Below are 20,454 nucleotides of genomic sequence, written 5' to 3' on the forward strand. Positions count from 1 at the left end.
CACACAATATAAATCCATGCAACCTCTCCGGTCTCCTCCTGGCGGCGATCCTGCGATCCTCTCTCTTCGGCGTCCCGCAGTGTACTGTCAGGACCTGCGGTGACGTCATTTAGTCAGCTGATGGTCGCGCGACCATCACCTGACCGCTGACGTCAGCGGTCGCGTGACCATCAGGTGACTAAATGACGTCACCGCAGGTCCTGACAGTACACGGGACAGGACGCCAAGGAGAGAGGACGTGGACGGGAGCAGACCGGGGGCCGCCGGAGAGGTGAATATACAGGTTTTGTTTATTTTTAACTTTATTATTTCTCTTTTTCACCGCGTGGTAGCCGGGATGTGGAGTTGTAGTCTCCTCTTCATCCCGGGTACCACACGCACCGCGATTGCGCTGCAAATTCGCGGCCATTGAATTTAATTGAAACGCAGCAAATCCGCATATACCTGCGTTTCAATGTTCCTCAATGGCCGCGAATTTGCAGCGTAATCAAGTGCAGGTTTGTTTCCAGAACAGATGACTACGCTGCTCAGCCTCCCCTTATCTTACATGAAATGATGACTCAAGGAATAGTGTGATCAGTGAATTTCCAGCCAGGATTTTGATTATTTCCTTGACAATTCAAGAAGGGATTCTTTGTTGTTCCAGATCTTACCCACCCTTTATATTAACCTCCCTTTAAAGAAACACACGACTGCATGCGACATGGGTTAAATGGCCACAGCAGCCTTTTATTAAACTATACACACAATCTGGGGCACCACAACAATGGCGCCACAGAACATCATAACCAGGGTCGGACTGGGGCACCGGGACACCGGAGAATTCTCCGGTGGGCCTGGGTCCTCAGCGGGCCCCTGAGCAGGACGCATGGGGCCCCTGGTTAATATGGCCGCCGGTGCAAGGGTCCGGAGGGTCAGGAGGAAAATGGCAGCGAAGCTGGAGGGATCCATCCTCACCTCTGCTTCCTGCCCGGCGCTTCCTCCCTGACACAGGCTGGTGCTGCTTGATGACATCATCATGCAGCGCGAGCCTAGTTCAGGGAGAAAGATGCTGGGCAGGAAACAGAGGACGATGCTTGCGGGGGAGCATGCTGAGAGGTAAGTGTTTTTTTTTAAACTAATACACTGGACTGGAAATGGGGACAGCAATGGCGATGGAGGAGGGGGGGGGAGAGGCTGAGCAATGGTGATGGTGGGGGGAGATGAGGGAGAGCAATGGTGATGGTGGGGGGAGATAAGAGAGAGCAATGGTCATGTGGTGGGAGATAAGAGAGAGCAATGGTGATGGTGGGGGGAGAAGAGGGAGAGCAATGGTGATGGAGGAGGTGGGGGGGAGATGAGGGAGAGCAATGGTGATGGAGGAGGTGGGGGGGAGATGAGGGAGAGCAATGGTGATGGAGGAGGTAGGGGGGAGATGAGGTAGGGGGGAGATGAGGGAGAGCAATGGTGATGGAGGAGGTGGGGGGAGATATGGCATGGCAGTGAGGGAGGTGGGGGGAATATGGCATGGTGATGGAGGAGGTGGGGGGAGATATGGCAATGGTGATGGAGGAGGTGGGGGGAGATATGGAAATGATGATGGAGGAGGTGGAGAGAGATATGGCGATGGTGATGGAGGGTGCGAGGGGAGATATGGCATGGAAATGATAATGGAGGAGATGGGGGAAGACATGGCAATGGGGGAGGGAGGGAGATATGCATGGCATGGTGATGGAGAAGGTGGGGGGAGATATGCATGGCATCGTGATGGAGGAGGTGCGGGAGATATGCATGGCATGGTGATGGAGGAGGTGGGGGGAGATATGCATGGCATGGTGATGGAGGAGGTGGGGGAAGATATGCATGGCATGGTGATGGAGGAGGTGGGGGGAGATATGCATGTTATGATGATGGAGGAGGTGGGGGGGAGATATACATGGCATGTTGATGGAGGGGGTAGGGGGAGATATGCATGGCATGGTGATGGAGGAGGTGGGGGGATATATGACATGGCACTGGTGATGGAGGAGGTGGGGGAGATATGGCACTGGTGATGGAGGAGGTGGGGGAGATGGCAATGATGATGAAGCAGGTAGGGGAGATATGGCAATGATGATGGAGCAGGTGGGGGAGATATGGCAATGATGATGGAGCAGGTGGGGGACATATGGCAATGATGATGGAACAGGTGGGGGGAGATATGGCAATGATGATGGAACAAGTGGGGGAGATATGGTAATGATGACAGAGGAGGTAGGGGGAGATATGGCAATGATGATGGAGGAGGTGGTGGGGGGAGATATGGCAATGGTGGAGGAGGTGGTGGGGGAGATATGGCAATGATGGAGGTGGTGAGCGGAGATATGGCAATGATGATGAAGGAGGAAGTGGGGGAGATATAGCAATGATGATGGAGGAGGTGGGGGAGATATGGCAATGATGGAAGAGAGTTGACAATGATAGAGGAGGTGGGGGAGATATGACAATCATGGAGAAGGTGGGGGAGATATGACAATGTTGGAGAAGGTGGGGGAGAGCAATGATGGAGAAGGTGGGGGAGAGCAATGATGGGGAGTTTGAGGGAGCAATGATGGAGGAGGAGGGGGGAGAGCAATGATGGGGATGGGGGAGAGCAATGATGGAGGCGGGGGAGAGAAATAAAGGGGAATTATTTGGACGCTATATGCTGTTAATATCTGGTCTGGTCACGGTGTGGTGGTATTTCTCCCTTGTATGTGGTATTATTCGGTCACTATGTTGTGGTAATATGTGGTCTGGTCATGGTGTGGTGGTATTTCTCCCTTGTATGTGATATTATTAAGTCACTATGTGGTGGTAATATGTGGTCTGGTCATGGTGTGGTGGTATTTCTCCCTTGTATGTGGCATTATTCAGTCACTATGTGGTGGTAATATGTGGTCTGGTCATGGTGTGGTGGTATTTCTCCCTTGTATGTAGTATTATTCAGTTACTATGTGGTGGTAATATGTGGTCTGGTCATGGTGTGGTGGTATTTCTCCCTTGTATGTAGTATTATTCGGTCACTATGTGGTGGTAATATGTGGTCTGGTCATGGTGTGGCAGTATTTCTCCCTTGTATGTGGTACTATTGGTGTTGGTATAGTGGATTTTGTTGTGTATCGTGGTCATTTGTTCTCTATGATATTAATTAGGAGAAGATTCTTTATTTCCATTAATGATTAAATACTTGGAACAAGATGCACTCACAGAGGTTCTCCAGGGAAAACAAGTAATCACCTCTTGACATGATAAGTGATAAATTATTGATTAGTGGGGGTCTGACTGCTGGGACAAGCACCGATTGGTAGAGTGTGGAGCTTTTATCCTCATTAGTCTGGAGCTCATGGGCGACTTGACCACTGATCCATTCATTCCCTCAGTGGCTTTTCTTGTTTTTTTTCTGGAAGCCCCAAAGAGAATGAATAAGGCTGCGGTCAGATGTCCCACCTGCTTCTGCATTTTAAAATAGGGATAAGTGTCCTGTCAGGGATAAAACTTCCCCATTTTTCCGATAGGTGCGTTTTCCAATGTTCAGACCCAAACGATCAGTGATCGCTGATTCTGTGGATCCCATGGATCGGTGATAACTTGTTTTAACCAAAGAACCCCTATAGTGCAAACTACCGTAATTCTACATCCCAGTTATAGTATGTGCACAGTAGATGTGCAGGAGCTGCCTGTGATTTACAGTCGACGCTCCACTATAACGGGGATATTGGCTAACAGTTATTTGCATATTGCTGTAGGGTGGGCCCTGAGGATCAATTCCTCTTGTGCGCACCAGACACCACAGTCTGACACTGATCATAATAATATATATAACAGAAGCCACTATACTCAAATAGTGACTTCCCACCACAATGGACATTTTTAATACCAGCTTCTGAAACAGACCTATCCCCACCACAGCCCTGGACACATGACACCTTACATGGCCTGGGCCCGCCACATACCTAAAGCTTGCTCATTACCCTCTCTTAAGGCCAAAGACCATAAATCCATCCCAATATAATTTAGATGCACACCGTCTGATCTCAAGTGCTCCCTGAAAGGCACTTCCAAATCCTTATGCCTTACCACCACCCCACCATTCCTTGCCACAAAACGAGCCACCATTTTGTTAAGCTTAATCCTGTCTTGTTAATACTCTCCACGGATTTTGCGTATCTCTAGTTTAGCCGAGCAACAATGTCCGACCAAACAATAACTATTCCTGGATACGCTGACCACAACCGTAACATATCGAACTTAATATCTCTAATCAGTTCCTGTGATGATCTGACCCCAAAGTCATTTCCTCCAACATATAACACCAGTACATTGGGCGGTTGATCCACCCTGCAATAGTACAGTCATGGCCAAAAGTTTTGAGAATGACACCAAAATTATATTTTCACATGATCTGCTGGCCTCTGGTTTTTATTAGTGTTTGTCTGATGTCTATATCACATACAGAAATATAATTGCAATCATATTAAGAGTACCAATAGGTTATATTGACAGTTAGAATGAGTTAATGCAGCAAGTCAATATTTGCAGTGTTGCCCCTTCTTCTTCAAGACCTCTGTAATTCTCCCCGGCATGCTCTCAATCAACTTTTGGACCAAATCCTGACTGATAGCAGTCCATTCTTGCATAATCAATGCTTGCATTTTGCCAGAATTTGTTGGATTTTGTTTGTCCACCCGTCTCTTGATGATTGACCACAAGTTCTCAATGGGATTTAGATCTGGGGAGTTTCCAGGCCATGGACCCAAAATCTCTATGTTTTGTTCCATGAGCCATTTAGTTATCACCTTTTCTTTATGGCAAGGTGCTCCATCATGCTGGAAAAGGCATTGTTGGGCGCCAAACTGCTCTTGGACGGTTGGGAGAAGTTGCTCTTGGAGGACATTCTGGTACCATTCTTTATTCATGGCTGTGTTTTTAGGCAAGACTGTGAGTGAGCTGATTCCCTTGGCTGAGAAGCAACCCCACACATGAATGGTTTCAGGATGCTTTACAGTTGGCATGAGACAAGACTGGTGGTAGCGCTCACCTCTTCTTCTCCGAATAAGCTGTTTTCCAGATGTCCCAAACAATTGAAAAGGGGATTCATCAGAGAAAATTACTTTGCCCCAGTCCTCAGCAGTCCACTCCCTGTACCTTTTGCAGAATATCAGTCGGTCCCTGATGTTTTTTCTGGAGAGAAGTGGCTTCTTTGCTGCCCTCCTTGAAACCAGCCCTTGCTCAAAGAGTCTCCGCCTCACAGTGCGTGCAGAAGCACTCACACCAGCCTGCTGCAATTCCTGAGCAAGCTTGGCACTGCTGGTAGTCCGATCCCGCAGCTGAAACAGTTTTAAGATACGGTCCTGGTGCTTGCTGGTCTTTCTTGGGCGCCCTGGAGCCTTTTTGACAACAATGGAAGCTCTCTCCTTGAAGTTCTTGATGATGCGATAGATTGTTGACTGAGGTGCAATCTTTGTAGCTGCGATACTCTTCCCTGTTAGGCCATTTTTGTGCAGTGCAATGATGGCTGCACGTGTTTCTTTAAAGATAACCATGGTTAACTGAAGAGAAACAATGATACCAAGAACCAGCCTCCTTTTAAAGTGTCCAGTGATGTCATTCTTACTTAATCATGACTGATTGATCGCCAGCCCTGTCCTCATCAACACCCACACCTGTGTTAATGGATCAATCACTAAAACGATGTTAGCTGCTCCTTTTAAGGCAGGACTGCAATGATGTTGAAATGTGTTTTGGGGGTTAAAGTTCATTTTCTGGGCAAATATTGACTTTGTAAGTACAGTAATTGCTGTTAAGCTGATCACTCTTTGACATTCAGGAGTATATGCAAATTGCCATTACAAAAAATGAAGTAAACTTTGGAAAAATTACTATTTGTCTCATTCTCAATACTTTTGGCCATGACTGTACACCACCTCCAGGAAAAACTCTACCCCAGGTCATACTGCGGATACCCAGCCACTTGATCAGCGCTGTGGACCGATCCTGCCCGAGCTGCCGACCATCCTTGCGAACATCATCCCAAAACATGTAAGAATGACCAAGGATCCAAATCAAACATGCACCTATAACAAAACAAAACAATCACCCCATTAACAGACATAAATATCACTATAATAACAAACAGCTACAGCCCCAATTTAACCTTACACAGCTACAAGGTTCGGGCCGACATATAAGCGAAAACGTGCTGCTTCCCAACGACCTATACGCTGACCCACATCTTCACCTAGGCCCCAACGAGAAGCCTCCGTCGCCACACCAATGTGGAACGAATGAGACCCATACTCTTCCGGATTTTCACTCATCAACATTAAACAAAGCTTAAAAACTGACACAAATTGGTACCGAGAAAGCACAAATCCATCCGCATGTCATATGAACACACCCGGCGATCCCTCTCGGACAGCCATAAAATTCCTTACTACAGCAATCAGGCAGGCTAAATGACCAGGAATAGCATACAATACCACCAGCCTACCTCTCCCATATTGATCCATCTTAGAATGTCTCAACACACATTCCACCCTATCATCCAGCACACGAACGTCACCCAAACACAAACCCCCTGCCACCATACGTGAAGGACTAACTAGTTTGCTGATGTGAAATGCACCAAAAAAGGCTAACACAAAAGCCGCCGAAAACAACGCTATCTCATAACGGGAATAACAAACAGACTGCACACAACCCAACAACTTGTTCAGCAGCGCAAAAGACGCTGGCCTCCTATCTCGACTAACTGCGCCTTTCCGAAAACCCTTCATGGACTGATTCACTAAAAAGTCCTTTGTGACATCCTTCACACCCTGTAACTTAAACAGAAATGCCAAGGCCGCTAATCTCTGCGACACTGTTGAGACCGATCTACCCGAAACTAAATCTAGTCCTAAAAAGGATAACACTAAACACATCATTAAATCCTTATTAGAAGCATCCACCTCCATGCACACAATCAAAGCTTCCCACTCTAGCCATACTTTTTGATACCGATTCCACATAGCCTCCGTCACTAAATTCTTGATTAAATCGAAAACTACACCTTGACTAGACTCCACAACATACTGGGACATTCCACTCCCACTTCGTCTGCCCATGGCACCAGCTGATGAAACCTGTTGAACTGAAAACGAGACAATGCATGAGGCACTTCATTCAATACCCCCGGAACATGCCTCGCCACTATTCACACATTCCTTTCCAAACATCGCAACACCAAGTGACGTAGGAATGCCACTACAGGAGGAGATTTTGCCGACAAAGAATTTATTGCATGAACCACCGACAGGTTATCACAATAAAAACAAACCTTCTTTCCACTAAACTCGGCCCCCCACAATTTCAGGGCCATTACAATTGGGAATAATTCCAAGAAGAACAATTTTTTTACCAAACCTGCTTCCTGCCACGACACTGGCCAAGGACCTACGCACCAATGTCCCTGAAAAAACGCTCCAAAACCCAATGATCCATCAGCATCCGTGTAAAGCTGCAAGTGCTCATTGGACACCACTTTAACCATCCACAGCGTGCGACCATTATATGACGCCAGAAAGGAGTCCCAAACCGCCAGATCCGCCTTGATCTCCTGAGTAATGGGAACAAAATGATGCGGCGACGATTTTCCTGCCAACGCTGCCGACAAACGCCTGGAAAACACCCTGCCCATCAGCATTATCCGGCAAGCAAAATTAAGCTTACCCAACAATGACTGTACTACCTTCAACCTTACTTTCTTGGCCCGACACACCGCCGCTACCACCAACCGCAAATCCACCAACTTTCCTTCAGGAAGCCTACACTCCATTGCCTCACTGTCAATTTGCGGCTAATGGGATCCTAAACAATACCGCCACCGTCTTTAACGTTACCAATAAAACTGAACACATTAACAAGCCAGAATACCCAACACAAAAGAAATCATCGAGGTAGTGAATTATTGAAGAGACCCCCGACACATCCCGAACCACCCATTCAACAAATAAACTAAAAGCCTCAAAATACGAACAAGATATGGAGCAGCCCATGGGCAAACAACGATCTACAAAAATTTTTCCATCCCACATGCAGCCTAACAGATGAAGACTGTCTGGATGCACTGGAAGCAGGCGAAACGCCGCCTCAATATCTGATTTTTTCATAAACGCACCCTGCCCTGCTGCCCTTACCAACTCTAATGCCTTATCAAATGAAACATAAGACACTGATGATAACTCTACCGGGATGCCATCATTCACTGATTCCCCTTCTGGATAAGATAAATGATGGATAAGCCGAAAAGTATTTGGTTCCCGCTTGGGTGCAACACCAAAAGGGGAAATTCTCAATTCTGGCCAAGGCGGATCCAGAAACGGTCCCGCCATGCGCCCCAAAGCCACTTCATTATTTAGCTTTTCCATCACCACCTCAGGGTGTTCTCTTGCCGATTTCAAATTTTCCGGCCTAAATTTTGGTGCTCCAGGATCAAATGGTATCCTGAAACCCAGAGAAAAGCCCAGCTCAATTAACCTGGCCGCCTCCGTATCTGGGTATCTATTTAAAAACGGAAGTATCGCTCCGACCTTCACCGGAGTCCTCCCTCTTTCCAGAACCCACACCTGCTTTGCCTTTTGCCCTTTTTATGCACTTACTGAGCCCGTGACTCCCCCCCGCATCTGGAACACTAGTGCTTAAACTTGCATGTGCCTCCAAACTTACATTGCCCCTCATTGTACTGCCAACAAAAACCTTTTTTTGAGACACCGAAGATCAACTGGCTGATCCCAAACCTCTGGTACCAGCCCGAAAGGGCTGAAACGTGGGAGCTGTCATTAAACACATCCATAAAGAAAAATCCTTGTGATTCCAACGCATGCCCTTTCTCATAGCCTTCCTTTGTCTAAAGTGCTCATCATATCTGAGCCACGCCAAACCCCCATAAACACTATCCGCCTCACCTATTGCATCCATATAACTGAAAAGAGCTGAGCAATGCTCCGGCTCCTTTTCCCCAATAACACTTGCTAAAATTGCAAAGGCCTGTAGCCAATTTGCAAATGTCCTTGGAATTAACCGGTACCTACGTTTTTCTTCCTCCTCTTCTTTCTTCGAATCACTAGGTTTAACCTTATCAAGGTTAAACTTTTCTAACGGGAGCAATGAAAAAATTTCCACATACTCCCCTTTCCAAATTTTTTCTCGCACCTCTTTTTTTAAAAGTGCCCCCAAAGGGCCCTCAAAACAGACATACACCTCACTCCTGGACCTATCATCCAAGCGAACCACCTTATCCTCTTTTTCCTTTTCTTTCTCAATATTACTTTTCCTGTGATACCACCAAGCCACCTCCCTGCAGGCCCACACCAACCGCATCCTGTGATACGTTCCTTGACTGTTCAGATCCCGCTCCTGAACCTCTGGAAGCCACCCATGCCGCTGCCCCCGGCATGACACTGGGGCCACCGCTACAGACCGGAACTTCTCCCCCGCCGTATACCGGAGGTTGGTCCCGCTCTCATTCGCCGACTGCTGGAGGGCTCCGCAGTCCTGCCGTTTTGCCGGGTACAACCCACGACCGGCTCGTCACCGGGGGTCACTGCCGCGCTGGCGTGCCCATTTCCGGTAGCCGCGGCTCCGGCGAGGATTCCATTGGGGACCGGAGAAGGAGCTGCAGGCACACGCTGCTCCCCCAGCCCCAGAGGGTCCCCGAGGGGGCTCCTGGAGCGTCTCCTGCTCCGAATCTCACCTGTTAGTGAGTAACGCTCTGGCGGCCATGACTGCCGAGTGCGCGCTGCAGGCCTCCCTGAAGCTTCTTCTGCAGCCGACGAGGGGGCTTAAGCCATCTGCAGCTGCTGCTGCACCAGGTTTGCCCCATGGATCGCTGAAACAGCCCGCGCTTGGTCCAGCAAGGCTGCAAGATCTGCCATGGCTCCACTGCAGTGTCCTGTCTGTGTCCAGCTGCGATCCAGGAAGCAAGAGGAGGTAACTGCCCTCTGCACTTCCTTATATCTCCTCTTGCTCCTGCCCCCACCTTCCCCCTACCAATCAAAACTCCCCACACTACTCCTAATCCTTTCTTCAAAACTTTTAACCCCTTTACTCCACCCTCCTGTCTTGTCATGTGGCCTGTACGCCCTATAGGGTTCCTTGGCCTTTCTTGACAGGACAACCTTTTTAAATGTTCATTTTCCCTGCATGGATTGTGAGTAAACAGCAGAGATTCATTATTCCACTGATTGCATAGTGTGAACGATCAATTTTTAAACCACCTGCTCCCTATGGCTATGTTCACATATATTGGGTTTTTCAGTGTCACAAATCTGCAGCAAAACCTAATCTCTGGCAGGAAATGAGCGGCGTCAAAAACGCAGGTTTTGCTGCATTTTTTGATGCTTTCTTTGTCAGTTTTTCAGCATTTTTTCACTGTCCTTTTGTCTCTATTTATGCATGTACACTGCTCAAAAAAATAAAGGGAACACTTAAATAACAGAATATAACTCCAAGTAAATCAAACTTCTGTGAAATCAAACTGTCCACTTAGGAAGCAACACTGATTGACAATCAATTTCACATGCTGTTGTGCAAATGGAATAGACAATAGATGGAAATTATTGGCAATTATCAAGACACCCTCAATAAAGGAGTGGTTCTGCAGGTGGGGACCACAGACCACATCTCAGTACCAATGCTTTCTGGCTGATGTTTTGGTCACTTTTGAATGTTGGTTGTGCTTTCCCACTCGTGGTAGTGACTCGCCCCCTTGGCCGCGTGGGGAACCCGGAACAGGGCCTCTGGTGGGATGCTAGGGGTGGTAGTCTCAGTGTGGCGGCGACCCGATCCGTGGCTCAGGGTGGTCAAACCAGTGGCAGGCTTATTGTTACTATAATTGTCCGACTACGCCACCCGTGGATTGCGGCCAGTGGGGACCGCCGCTGCAGGGCAGACCGCTGAGGCTGGTATTATGTGTGCAGCTTAGAATGGGATGACTCCCCACGGGAGGAGTATAGCCTCAGGGCAGTTAGTGTGGATGATGGTAGTGATGGTGCACGAGCGTCCCAGCACTGGTAGTGCTGGTGCGGCAAAGAAGCACAGAGACGTGTAGTGCAGTTCAGGGTCTTTACTGGTGTTATAAAGCAGACCCTCCCGGGAGTACTGGTTAGCAGTAGAGGCCTGGTCAGTCTGTGAGCAAGCAGGATCTCCCCTGGCCAGGCGGAGTTGTAGGCCTCCCCGTCTATCTGCACTCTTTCCTGGCTACCTTGCTGTAAGCGGTTACAAGTAGCCCACGTCCCTGAGTATACCGTGTGGTGCTCACCCGTATGGCTGGTGACTTGGGGCCTTCTGTTAGCCTCCGCTCCTGAATGGCGGCGCTGGTCCCTTCCTTGTGACTGAGCCTCCGGGCTTCTATGGCCAGAGGACCTGGAATCCCCTGCCGGCTGGTTTCTGCTGCTGGGTGTATATCAGTCCCCACAGCCTCGAACTCCGGTGTCCGGTTGTAGTGTCCTCAGCCAGGGCGAGCTCTGCTCAGCTCCAGCCCCTGGTCTTCAGCTACTGTTCCTACAGAGCTCCTGATGTATCTTTCCCTCTCCAGGCTCTGACTCCCCTAATCCCGCCCCAGACCCAGTTTATAAGGGCAGATTCCTCCCCTCCCAGGTCTGGGCGGGCAGTGTTGCATGCTTAGGGCTCCTGACCAGAGAAACCTCCCACTTGCTCTCAGACATAATATTTCTATTACTGTGGCAACCAGACCCCTGGGGTGCCACAGTAGCATGAGACGGACTCTACAACCCACAGGAGTTGCTCAGGTAGTGCAGCTCATCCAGGATGGCACATCAATGCGAGCTGTGGCTAGAAGGTTTGCTGTGTCTGTCAGCATAGTGTCCAGAGGCTGGAGGCGCTACCAGGAGACAGGCCAGTACACCAGGAGACATGGAGGAGGCCGTAGGAGGGCAACAACCCAGCAGCAGGACAGCTACCTCCGCCTTTGTGCAAGGAGGAACAGGGGGAGTGTGGCACCCCAGGGGTCCGGTTGCCACAGTGGCATTGCCTCCCTCACAAGTGGTGATGCCATGCCTGGAAGCAAGCAGGGGTCCCCTAGTCAGGTATACTAACATGCAACACTGTCCTGGCTTCAGACCAGCAAGGGGAGCACCTCCCCTTAGCAACTGGGATCTGGGGGCGGGGTTAGTTAGACTTAGTGTGAGGAGTTGAAGTGAGGACATCGACGAGAGAGGAGCTGGGGAGTGGAGCTGCGCGGCAGTTCACCCCAGAAGGAACCAACACAGAGGAACCGGACACCGGAGTCCGAGGCTGTGGGGCACTGAAGGCCCAGCAGCAGAAACCGGAGGGCAGGAGACTGCAGGTCTCCTGGCCCCATCAGACGCCCGGAGGCTCAGCAGCACCGCAGGGCCCAGCACCGCCATGTGGGAGCGACGCATCAGCAAGGCCCGAGCTGCCTGCCATTCGGGTGAGCACAAAGACGTTGCACTCAGGGATGAGGGCACCGCACAGCTACAAGCAGCAGGGCCAAAGAGATTAGTGGAAAGGGAAGGCCTTCAACTTCACCTGCCGAGGTGGTTCCTTACTTGCTTCCAGGCTGCCCGGACTTCCACTTCTAGCCAGTACCCTAGTCCGGGTTTGCCTAATCACCGCCAGTAAAGATAAGAGGAAACCGCCATTAAGTTGTGGACTGATTATTGCTGCGCCATCAACCCCTGCACTACAACGCCCAGCATCACCTATAACATCTACACTGCCCTGGAGCTAAGCTCTACCTGTGGAGAGCCAGACCAGCTTTGCTGCACTAACATCAGCTCCAGAGGACCTGCTCCGCAGCGGCGGCTCCCTTTAGCCGCATACCACAGGTGGCGTCACGAACTTTGTACATAAAAACTATAAAATCCCCTTTTTACTGACCGTCCTGGGTCACGGACCGGGTCACCGCCATTGTGACATCTCTCTTAGCAGCGACCGGCCTGGCACCGAGTACCCCACGGCCCAGGGGGCACGTCAACTTGGCGTCACAAACAGGATTCACGAAGCCCGGTATAACCAGGTCCTGAGTCCCATAGACTTTACTAAACGGTGTTATCACGTGGTTGGCCGCCCACCGAGGAAAAGCAAGAGGCCCGATCCGGAACCGCCGGGTAAGAAATCCCTCCGCCTGCAGAGCAGCATACTGGTACGTCAGCAGACGCCCAGGACCTGGCTGAGGTTCACTAGGGGGGAGGAAGATGCCCAACCGGGGGAAGGATTCAGCCGCTGGCGCGGCCGCCGCCGCTGTAATGCCTTTATCAATGCCGTACATACCGGGGGCGGCGTGGTTGCCCCAGTACTCAGGGGAGTCGCACACCCTGAACGGCTTTGAGAAGAGACTGCGCAGTTTGTTTAAAGTGTACCCCCTGTCTGAGGAGCAGAAAGTCAGCATCCTCATAGGCCAGCTAAACGGTGCAGCCCAGAGAGAGGTGAAGTCCTGGCCGGGCAGAGACAAAGGCACTGTAAAAGAAATACTGGCCCGATTGAAGGATACCTTTGACACCCGCACCGCAGCAGAAATTAAGATGAAGTTCTACGGGTGCAAACAAAGGATGCAGGACAGTGTACGGGACTATGCTCTAAACCTGCAGGAGGCGCGGTGGGCCATCAAACAGGTAGACCCCGACAGAGTGCGAGATGAGGACAGATTGCTAACTGAGCAGTTTATTGAGGGGCTCCTGTCCAGCGCTCACAGGACACAGCTGCGCATTATGGCTCTGCAAAACCCTGATCTGGACTTTGTACAATTTAAAGACAGAGCCATCCGGGTGCTGCGAGAATCAATCCCAAGTGGCACTGCATCCCTCCGGCGCCCCGCTATCACATACCACCGGGAGGTGGCGTCCTTTTCCCCAGCACCTGTGGAAGCTGCCGCGCAGACCCTAGAGATAATGATCCATCTGCAGACCTGCGCCTTCAGGTCCAGGAGCTGACCAAAAGTGTCGCTGCGTTAACCAAAACCGTGCAGGCCATGCAAGTGTCTCCAAAGGAAAAGATCCAGCTGGCTTCCAGTCCAGATGACGTCCCGTGGCGACGACAGAGAAGAATTCCACCAACCAGAGGGAGGAACAGCGATCGCTACTGTGGTGCCCCTGAAGGTTCGACCGCCACAGGAATGCTGCACTTCTGAAATGGAGTGTAGTGTTCCTCCTCTGAGGTAAGGCCAGTGTGATAGTTGTGACCTAACCTTTTGCATCCAGCACCACACTTCTCCACCAGAGGGAGCTAGTATGCACTAGGTGTTGCTCCCCTGGTTACAGGGAGACTGGGGAACACAAAGTGGTAGGAACCAGTTAGTGGGTGAGGGTGGAGGACTTACAAGTTAGTTACACTTTAAATTTCATATTTAATAGAAAGCCATCTTTGATCTTGGTCTCTGGGAATCCCACCGGGCATCGGATGGAGAGGAATTGCCACCCGTGCCCTAGTCCTGAGAGGAGCTCAGAGGGAGGCCCGGCCTATCTACACACGCACAGACGGAAAAGGGTGAAGTCTGTAGTGCAGGAACACTCTGGTGTAGGGTCGCTACCGAACACTGGACTTTCTCGGAGGTAGTCGGACCCCCGTCCCTGGTGGCCGCAGGACTCCGCGGGGAGCAGGGTGTCGCCTTCCCGCTGTCATCTCTAAGTGAGTAAAGCCTTGGAAGTTCACCCCTATGGCCTCCGGACTGTTCATTATGCGCCATACCATGCGACGCGGTGCCAGTACTCCCCGCACTACTACTCCCCCCCCTCCATCCTGTTTGCCTGCCCTGAGGCCTTGCTCCGCCTGTGGGGAGCAGTGAGAATTTTGGCCGCCACGACACCAGGCCTCGGCGGACTGTAGCGGCGCTGGTGGCCCTTCACCAGGCACCACAGGTGGCATAGTCGTTAAATAAGCCACTCAACCCAGACGAGCCCACAACATCTTCCTTTTCATGTGACGGCCCTGAGCACGGGTCGGGCCTGGGCCACGGCTGCATCCCACCTCTCCATCACAGGGCCCGACACCGAGTCCCCCAACACCCAGGGTAAACTCAAAACTAAAAGGGCTCTTTCGAGAATTGAGGCGTCACACTACGAACAGGACGGACAACCCATCTGCCGCCGCTGTCAAAAGTCGGTGCACTACGCAAGGTTCTGTAATTTAAACGAGCAACCCCTGGGGCAGAGGGCCAACCCCCAGGAGTAAGATGACCGGCCCCACAAAGCTGGCGAGACAAGTACATGGGAGGACGACCGGTCCTACCTGTCGTGCTTGATGGCATCCCAATGAACACGTTGCTGGACACTGGGTCCCAGGTGACCAGATTGCCATATAGCCTTTATAAACAATACTGGACTGATTCAGAGATTACCCGCCGTCCAGATGAACATCTTAGTATCTATGCCAGCAATGGTGAGCCCTTGCCTCAGGTGGGGTATAAAGAGGTGACCATAAAAGTTGGCAAAGTAGAATTGCCATCACAAGGAATGATTATTGTTGATATTGATCGCCGAGAAAGTCATCCCATGATAACCTTAGGCACCAATGTGATAGAAAATTGTCTTGGAGAAATTATTGTTTTGTTGCAACAGGTCGCAGAGACTGCCAGTTCCAGTCAACAGCGAGTTCTGCAGAGGGAAATCAGAGCCCTGATGAAAAGACAACAGGTAGAGCTGTCTGGTGGAGAAGTTGGCAGTGTCAGGATGAGTGATCCATTCCCCATTGCAATGCCCCCTAGTGTTATGTTCTGCTACCAAAGCTAAGGAAAGAGAGGAGATCTGTCCCTACTATGAGACTCAGCTGAATCCCTACGATGTAACAGGGAACCTGATCCTGCGATCAGACCTGCTAAAGTCCTAATCTAGTCTGTAGGAAGACCTATAGATGTGGGGAGGGAATCCCTACAAGTACTAAGGACTGGGAGGAATATGGGACACCTCCTAACAGAAATAGTAGCAGACAGACGAACAAACAAAATAGATAGAACATAGAGGTCCGTAGACCAAGCAAACTAACAGAGTTAGATACAGAGCACAGGCTAGCTAGAAAGTAGATATACAATGAAGTCCAGCAAAGCCAGAAGGGCGGAGCAGGACTAAATAGGCCAACAAGGTCATGTGACCAGCAAAGGAAAAAAAACCTAACAGCAAGGTTCTAACAGTACCCCCCCTTCTAAGAGGATCCTCCGGATCCCCTAGGACCAGGCTTATCAGGAAATCTCCTGTGAAACGCTCTGATAAGTCTGGACGCGGAAACATCATCTGACCTCACCCAAGAGTTATCCTTGGGTCCGAAACCTTTCCAGGCCACAAGATACTGCAAACTACCTCTATACCGTCTAGAGTCAAGGATGCGAGAAATTTCATATTCCCCGTCCTCCACCACCGGAGGAACAGAGGCAGAGGCGTCACCATCCGACACAACAGCTTTTTTTAACAGAGAGACATGAAAGACCGGATTAATTCTCCAGGAGGTAGGAACCTCCAACCTAACAGCAGATTGGTTGACAACCTGAAGCACCTTAAAGGGCCCTACAAACTTGGGACCCAATTTCTTAGAAGGAATCCTCAACCGCAGATTCCTAGAGGACAACCAAACCATGTCACCAACAGCGAACAAAACCTCCTGTCGTTTCCTATCAAAGTAGTCTTTAGATTTTCTGTTGGCCTCCTGAAGATTACCACGCACATCCGTCCAAACTCTTTCCAAATCACCGGAAAAATTCTCCTCCTCAGGCACGGCAGATCCCAACTTGGAGAACGACCCAAACGACGGATGTCTCCCAGAACAACAAAAAAAAGGCGAACAACCAGCAGAAGAAGATGTATGATTGTTCAGAGCAAATTCGGCAAGTGGCAGAAACTCAGACCACCCCTCTTGATTGTCTGCCACAAAACAACGCAAGAACTGCTCAACATCCTGGTTTTTCCTTTCTGTCTGGCCATTAGATTCAGGATGATATCCGGACGAAAACGACAAATGAATTCCCAACCTGTCACAAAAGGCACGCCAAAAACGAGCCACGAACTGAGGACCCCTATCAGAAACAATGTCAGTAGGAATGCCATGAAGTCTGACAATTTCCTTGATAAAGGCCTTAGCGAGAGTTTTAGCGCAGGGCAGTTTGACGAAGGGAACCAAGTGACACATCTTGCTAAAGCGGTCCACGACCACCCAGATGACAGTAAAACCCTCAGAGGGGGGAAGGTCAGTTATAAAGTCCATAGCCAAATGTGTCCAAGGAGCACTGGGGACCTCCAAAGGACAAAGCAACCCCGCAGCAGGAGTATGTGAGGACTTAGATCTAGCACATATAGTACATTGGCGCACCCACTTAATGACTTCCTTCTGCCATCCAGGCCACCAAAAACTGCGACCCACCAGTCTCTTGGTCTCAGAGATTCCGGGATGACCTGCCAACCGAGATTCGTGACACTCAACAAACAAATCTCTCCTAAAGGTCTCAGGCACAAACAACCTCCCATGAGGAGTGTTAGATGGGGCATTCTCCTGAGCTTTAAGAATCTCATCTTCCAAAACGGAGTCTAAAGCAGCTATCACAACACCTTCTTGTAAAATGTTTTCCTCTTTCTCAGCACCGACTATGGGAGAAAAACTGCGACACAAGGCATCCGCCTTAACATTCTTAGTACCAGGGATGTAAGTAACGGAGAAATTAAACCGCGAGAAAAACAGTGCCCACCTAGCCTGACGGGCATTCAGGCGCTTGGCAGCATCAAGATATATCAGATTTTTATGATCCGTAAGAACCTGAACGGGAAATTCCGCACCTTCCAAGAAGTGGCGCCAGTGTTCAAATGCGAGTTTAATAGCCAATAATTCCCGATTACCAATATCGTAATTCAATTCAGTCTCCGAAAAATTTTTTGAAAAAAAGGCACAGGGATGTAATCCATCCCCGTTATCCTGAGACAATACTGCGCCAACCCCCACAGAGGAAGCATCAACCTCAACCAAAAACGGCCTAGTAACATCAGGCTGCATAAGGATGGGAGCAGAGGTGAACCTCTCCTTGAGATACACAAAAGCTTCAATGGCCTCAGAAGACCACTGAACCGCATCAGCACCTTTCCTGGTGAGATCAGTCAGAGGTTTGACAATACTAGAAAAATTTTTTATGAACTTTCTATAGTAATTGGCGAAACCCAAAAACCTCTGTATCGATTTCAAACCAATAGGCCTAGGCCATTCCTGCACAGCCTGAACCTTAACCGGATCCATCTCAAAACCTTTGCTGGAGATAATGTAGCCCAAAAAACTAATTCTCTGTACAGCGAACTCACATTTCTCCAGCTTAGCAAAAAGCGAATTGTCCATTAATAACTGTAATACCTCACGCACGCTCCGCCAATGAGACTCCAGATCTGGCGAATAAATCAAAATGTCATCCAAATACACAACCACATTTTTACCGATCAAAGGTCTAAGGATGTCATTAATCAGATTCTGAAAAAATGCAGGAGCATTAGTGAGACCAAAAGGCATAACCAGATTCTCAAAATGACCCACAGGAGTGTTAAAAGCAGTCTTCCATTCATCACCCTCCTTCATGCGCAACAGATTGTATGCCCCCTTAAGGTCAATTTTAGAGAACCACTTGGCCCCCAATAACTGGTTAAACAGATCAGGAATCAATGGCAGTGGGTAAGGATTGCGTACCGTAATTTTGTTAATCTCACGAAAATCCAGACAAGGACGTAAACCGCCGTCCTTTTTTTTTACAAAAAAAAATCCAACCGCCACAGGAGACTTAGAGGGCCTAATGTGACCGGCGGCCAAGCTTGTCTGTATGTATTCCTCCAAAGCCTTCCTCTCAGGAATAGTAAGGTTAAATAAACGACTCTTAGGAAGAGTCGCTCCAGGGACAAATTCAATAGAACAATCATAGTCTCTATGGGGAGGCAAAACCTGCGATTCCTTCTCAGAAAAAACTCTCCAAAAATCCTGAATAGGAACAGGCAATTCCCCCCTATCCACAGCTGCAATACGCCCGTTACAACACTTGTCATAACATTTATGGCTCCAGGATTTAATTTCACTGGTAGACCAATCCAGTACAGGATTGTGAAATTTTAACCAGGGCAAACCCAATATTACTGGAGAAGGCAAGTTATTCAACACTACCAAATCCAATTTCTCATGGTGAACACCATTAATAGTGAGAGGAAATTCACTGACCTTGAGAGTAATATTCTTCAAAGGGGAGCCATCCACAGAAACCACAGCAATGGGGGATGACAAAGGCTCAGGTTTTAAATTGAGTTTTTCCACGAATCCCCCATCAATTACATTCAGTGTAGACCCGCAATCAACAAACACCCGAAATTCCATTAATTTTTCCTGAGCAATCGTGGAAGCAGCTAAAAATATACCCTTGGAATTTAAACAGGCAATACGGGCGTGACTGACCATTTTTTTTTCTTTCTTCATACGAAGCTCACAGCCTTTAATCAAATGACCAGATTTTCCGCAGTAGAAACACAAGCCTTGCGAAAAACGACGGTCTTTTTCTTGAGAGCGAGGTGCCACCGATCCAATCTCCATCGGTTCACCACTGTTAGTACACACATTATCATAACCAGAAACTGACATAGCAGAGGATTTGCTCTCATTAACCCTAGCACGCAGTCTTCTATCCACCCGTATAGCTAATTGCATAGCCTGTTGCAAATCTTCAGGTGTAGGATAAGCAATTAGCAGGTCTTTAACCCTTTCACTGAGCCCAGCAAGAAATAGACTTTTCAGAGCAGAATCGTTCCACCCTGTTTGAGTGGACCAACGACGAAAATGTGTACAATATTTTTCCACATTACCCGATCCTTGTTTTAGACGTCTCAACTCAGTCTCAGCTGATGCGACACGGTCAGGATCATCATATAATAGTCCCAAAGCAGAAAAAAAACTATCCACTGATCTGAAGCATGAATCACTAGGTTGCAAAGAAAAGGCCCACTCCTGAGGCTCTTTGCGCAAAAGTGACATTATGAACCCTACGCGCTGGGATTCATCCCCAGAGGACTTAGGTCTCAAACGAAAATACAATAAGCAAGCATTTTTAAATGAAAAAAATTCTCGGTGTTCACCAAAAAACAAATCCGGCAAACATACCTTAGGCTCCAAGAAATGTGCTCCAGGACAGTTACTCACGTGCTGACGGAGCTCGGCCACCTCCAGAGAGAGTCCCTGCAGGCGATGAGCCAAATCCTGAACCGACACCATGATGGAACAGAAAAATCTTTCCTTAGAGAATTAGCTGGCTGGACTTACTGTTATGTTCTGCTACCAAAGCTAAGGAAAGAGAGGAGATCTGTCCCTACTATGAGACTCAGCTGAATCCCTACGATGTAACAGGGAACCTGATCCTGCGATCAGACCTGCTAAAGTCCTAATCTAGTCTGTACGAAGACCTATAGATGTGGGGAGGGAATCCCTACAAGTACTAAGGACTGG

The 20,454-nt window shown here is 49.2% G+C and overlaps 1 protein-coding gene across 1 annotated transcript in view; it reads left to right on the forward strand.

Moving 5' to 3' along the window:
- Positions 1-1,016: 1,016 nt before the first annotated feature.
- The window catches only part of LOC141166937 (uncharacterized), a 182,840-nt gene continuing 163,402 nt past the window's right edge, over positions 1,017-20,454 (forward strand). Inside the window, exon 1 of the mRNA XM_073654159.1 lies at positions 1,017-1,098. The gene's annotated coding sequence lies outside the window, so the exon portion shown is untranslated. The remainder of the gene's footprint in view (positions 1,099-20,454) is intronic.

The sequence above is a fragment of the Phyllobates terribilis genome, unplaced genomic scaffold (genome assembly GCF_046119375.1).
Source record: "Phyllobates terribilis strain yellow unplaced genomic scaffold, ASM4611937v1 Scaffold_11__3_contigs__length_659146591, whole genome shotgun sequence".
Taxonomy (NCBI): Eukaryota; Metazoa; Chordata; class Amphibia; order Anura; family Dendrobatidae; genus Phyllobates; species Phyllobates terribilis.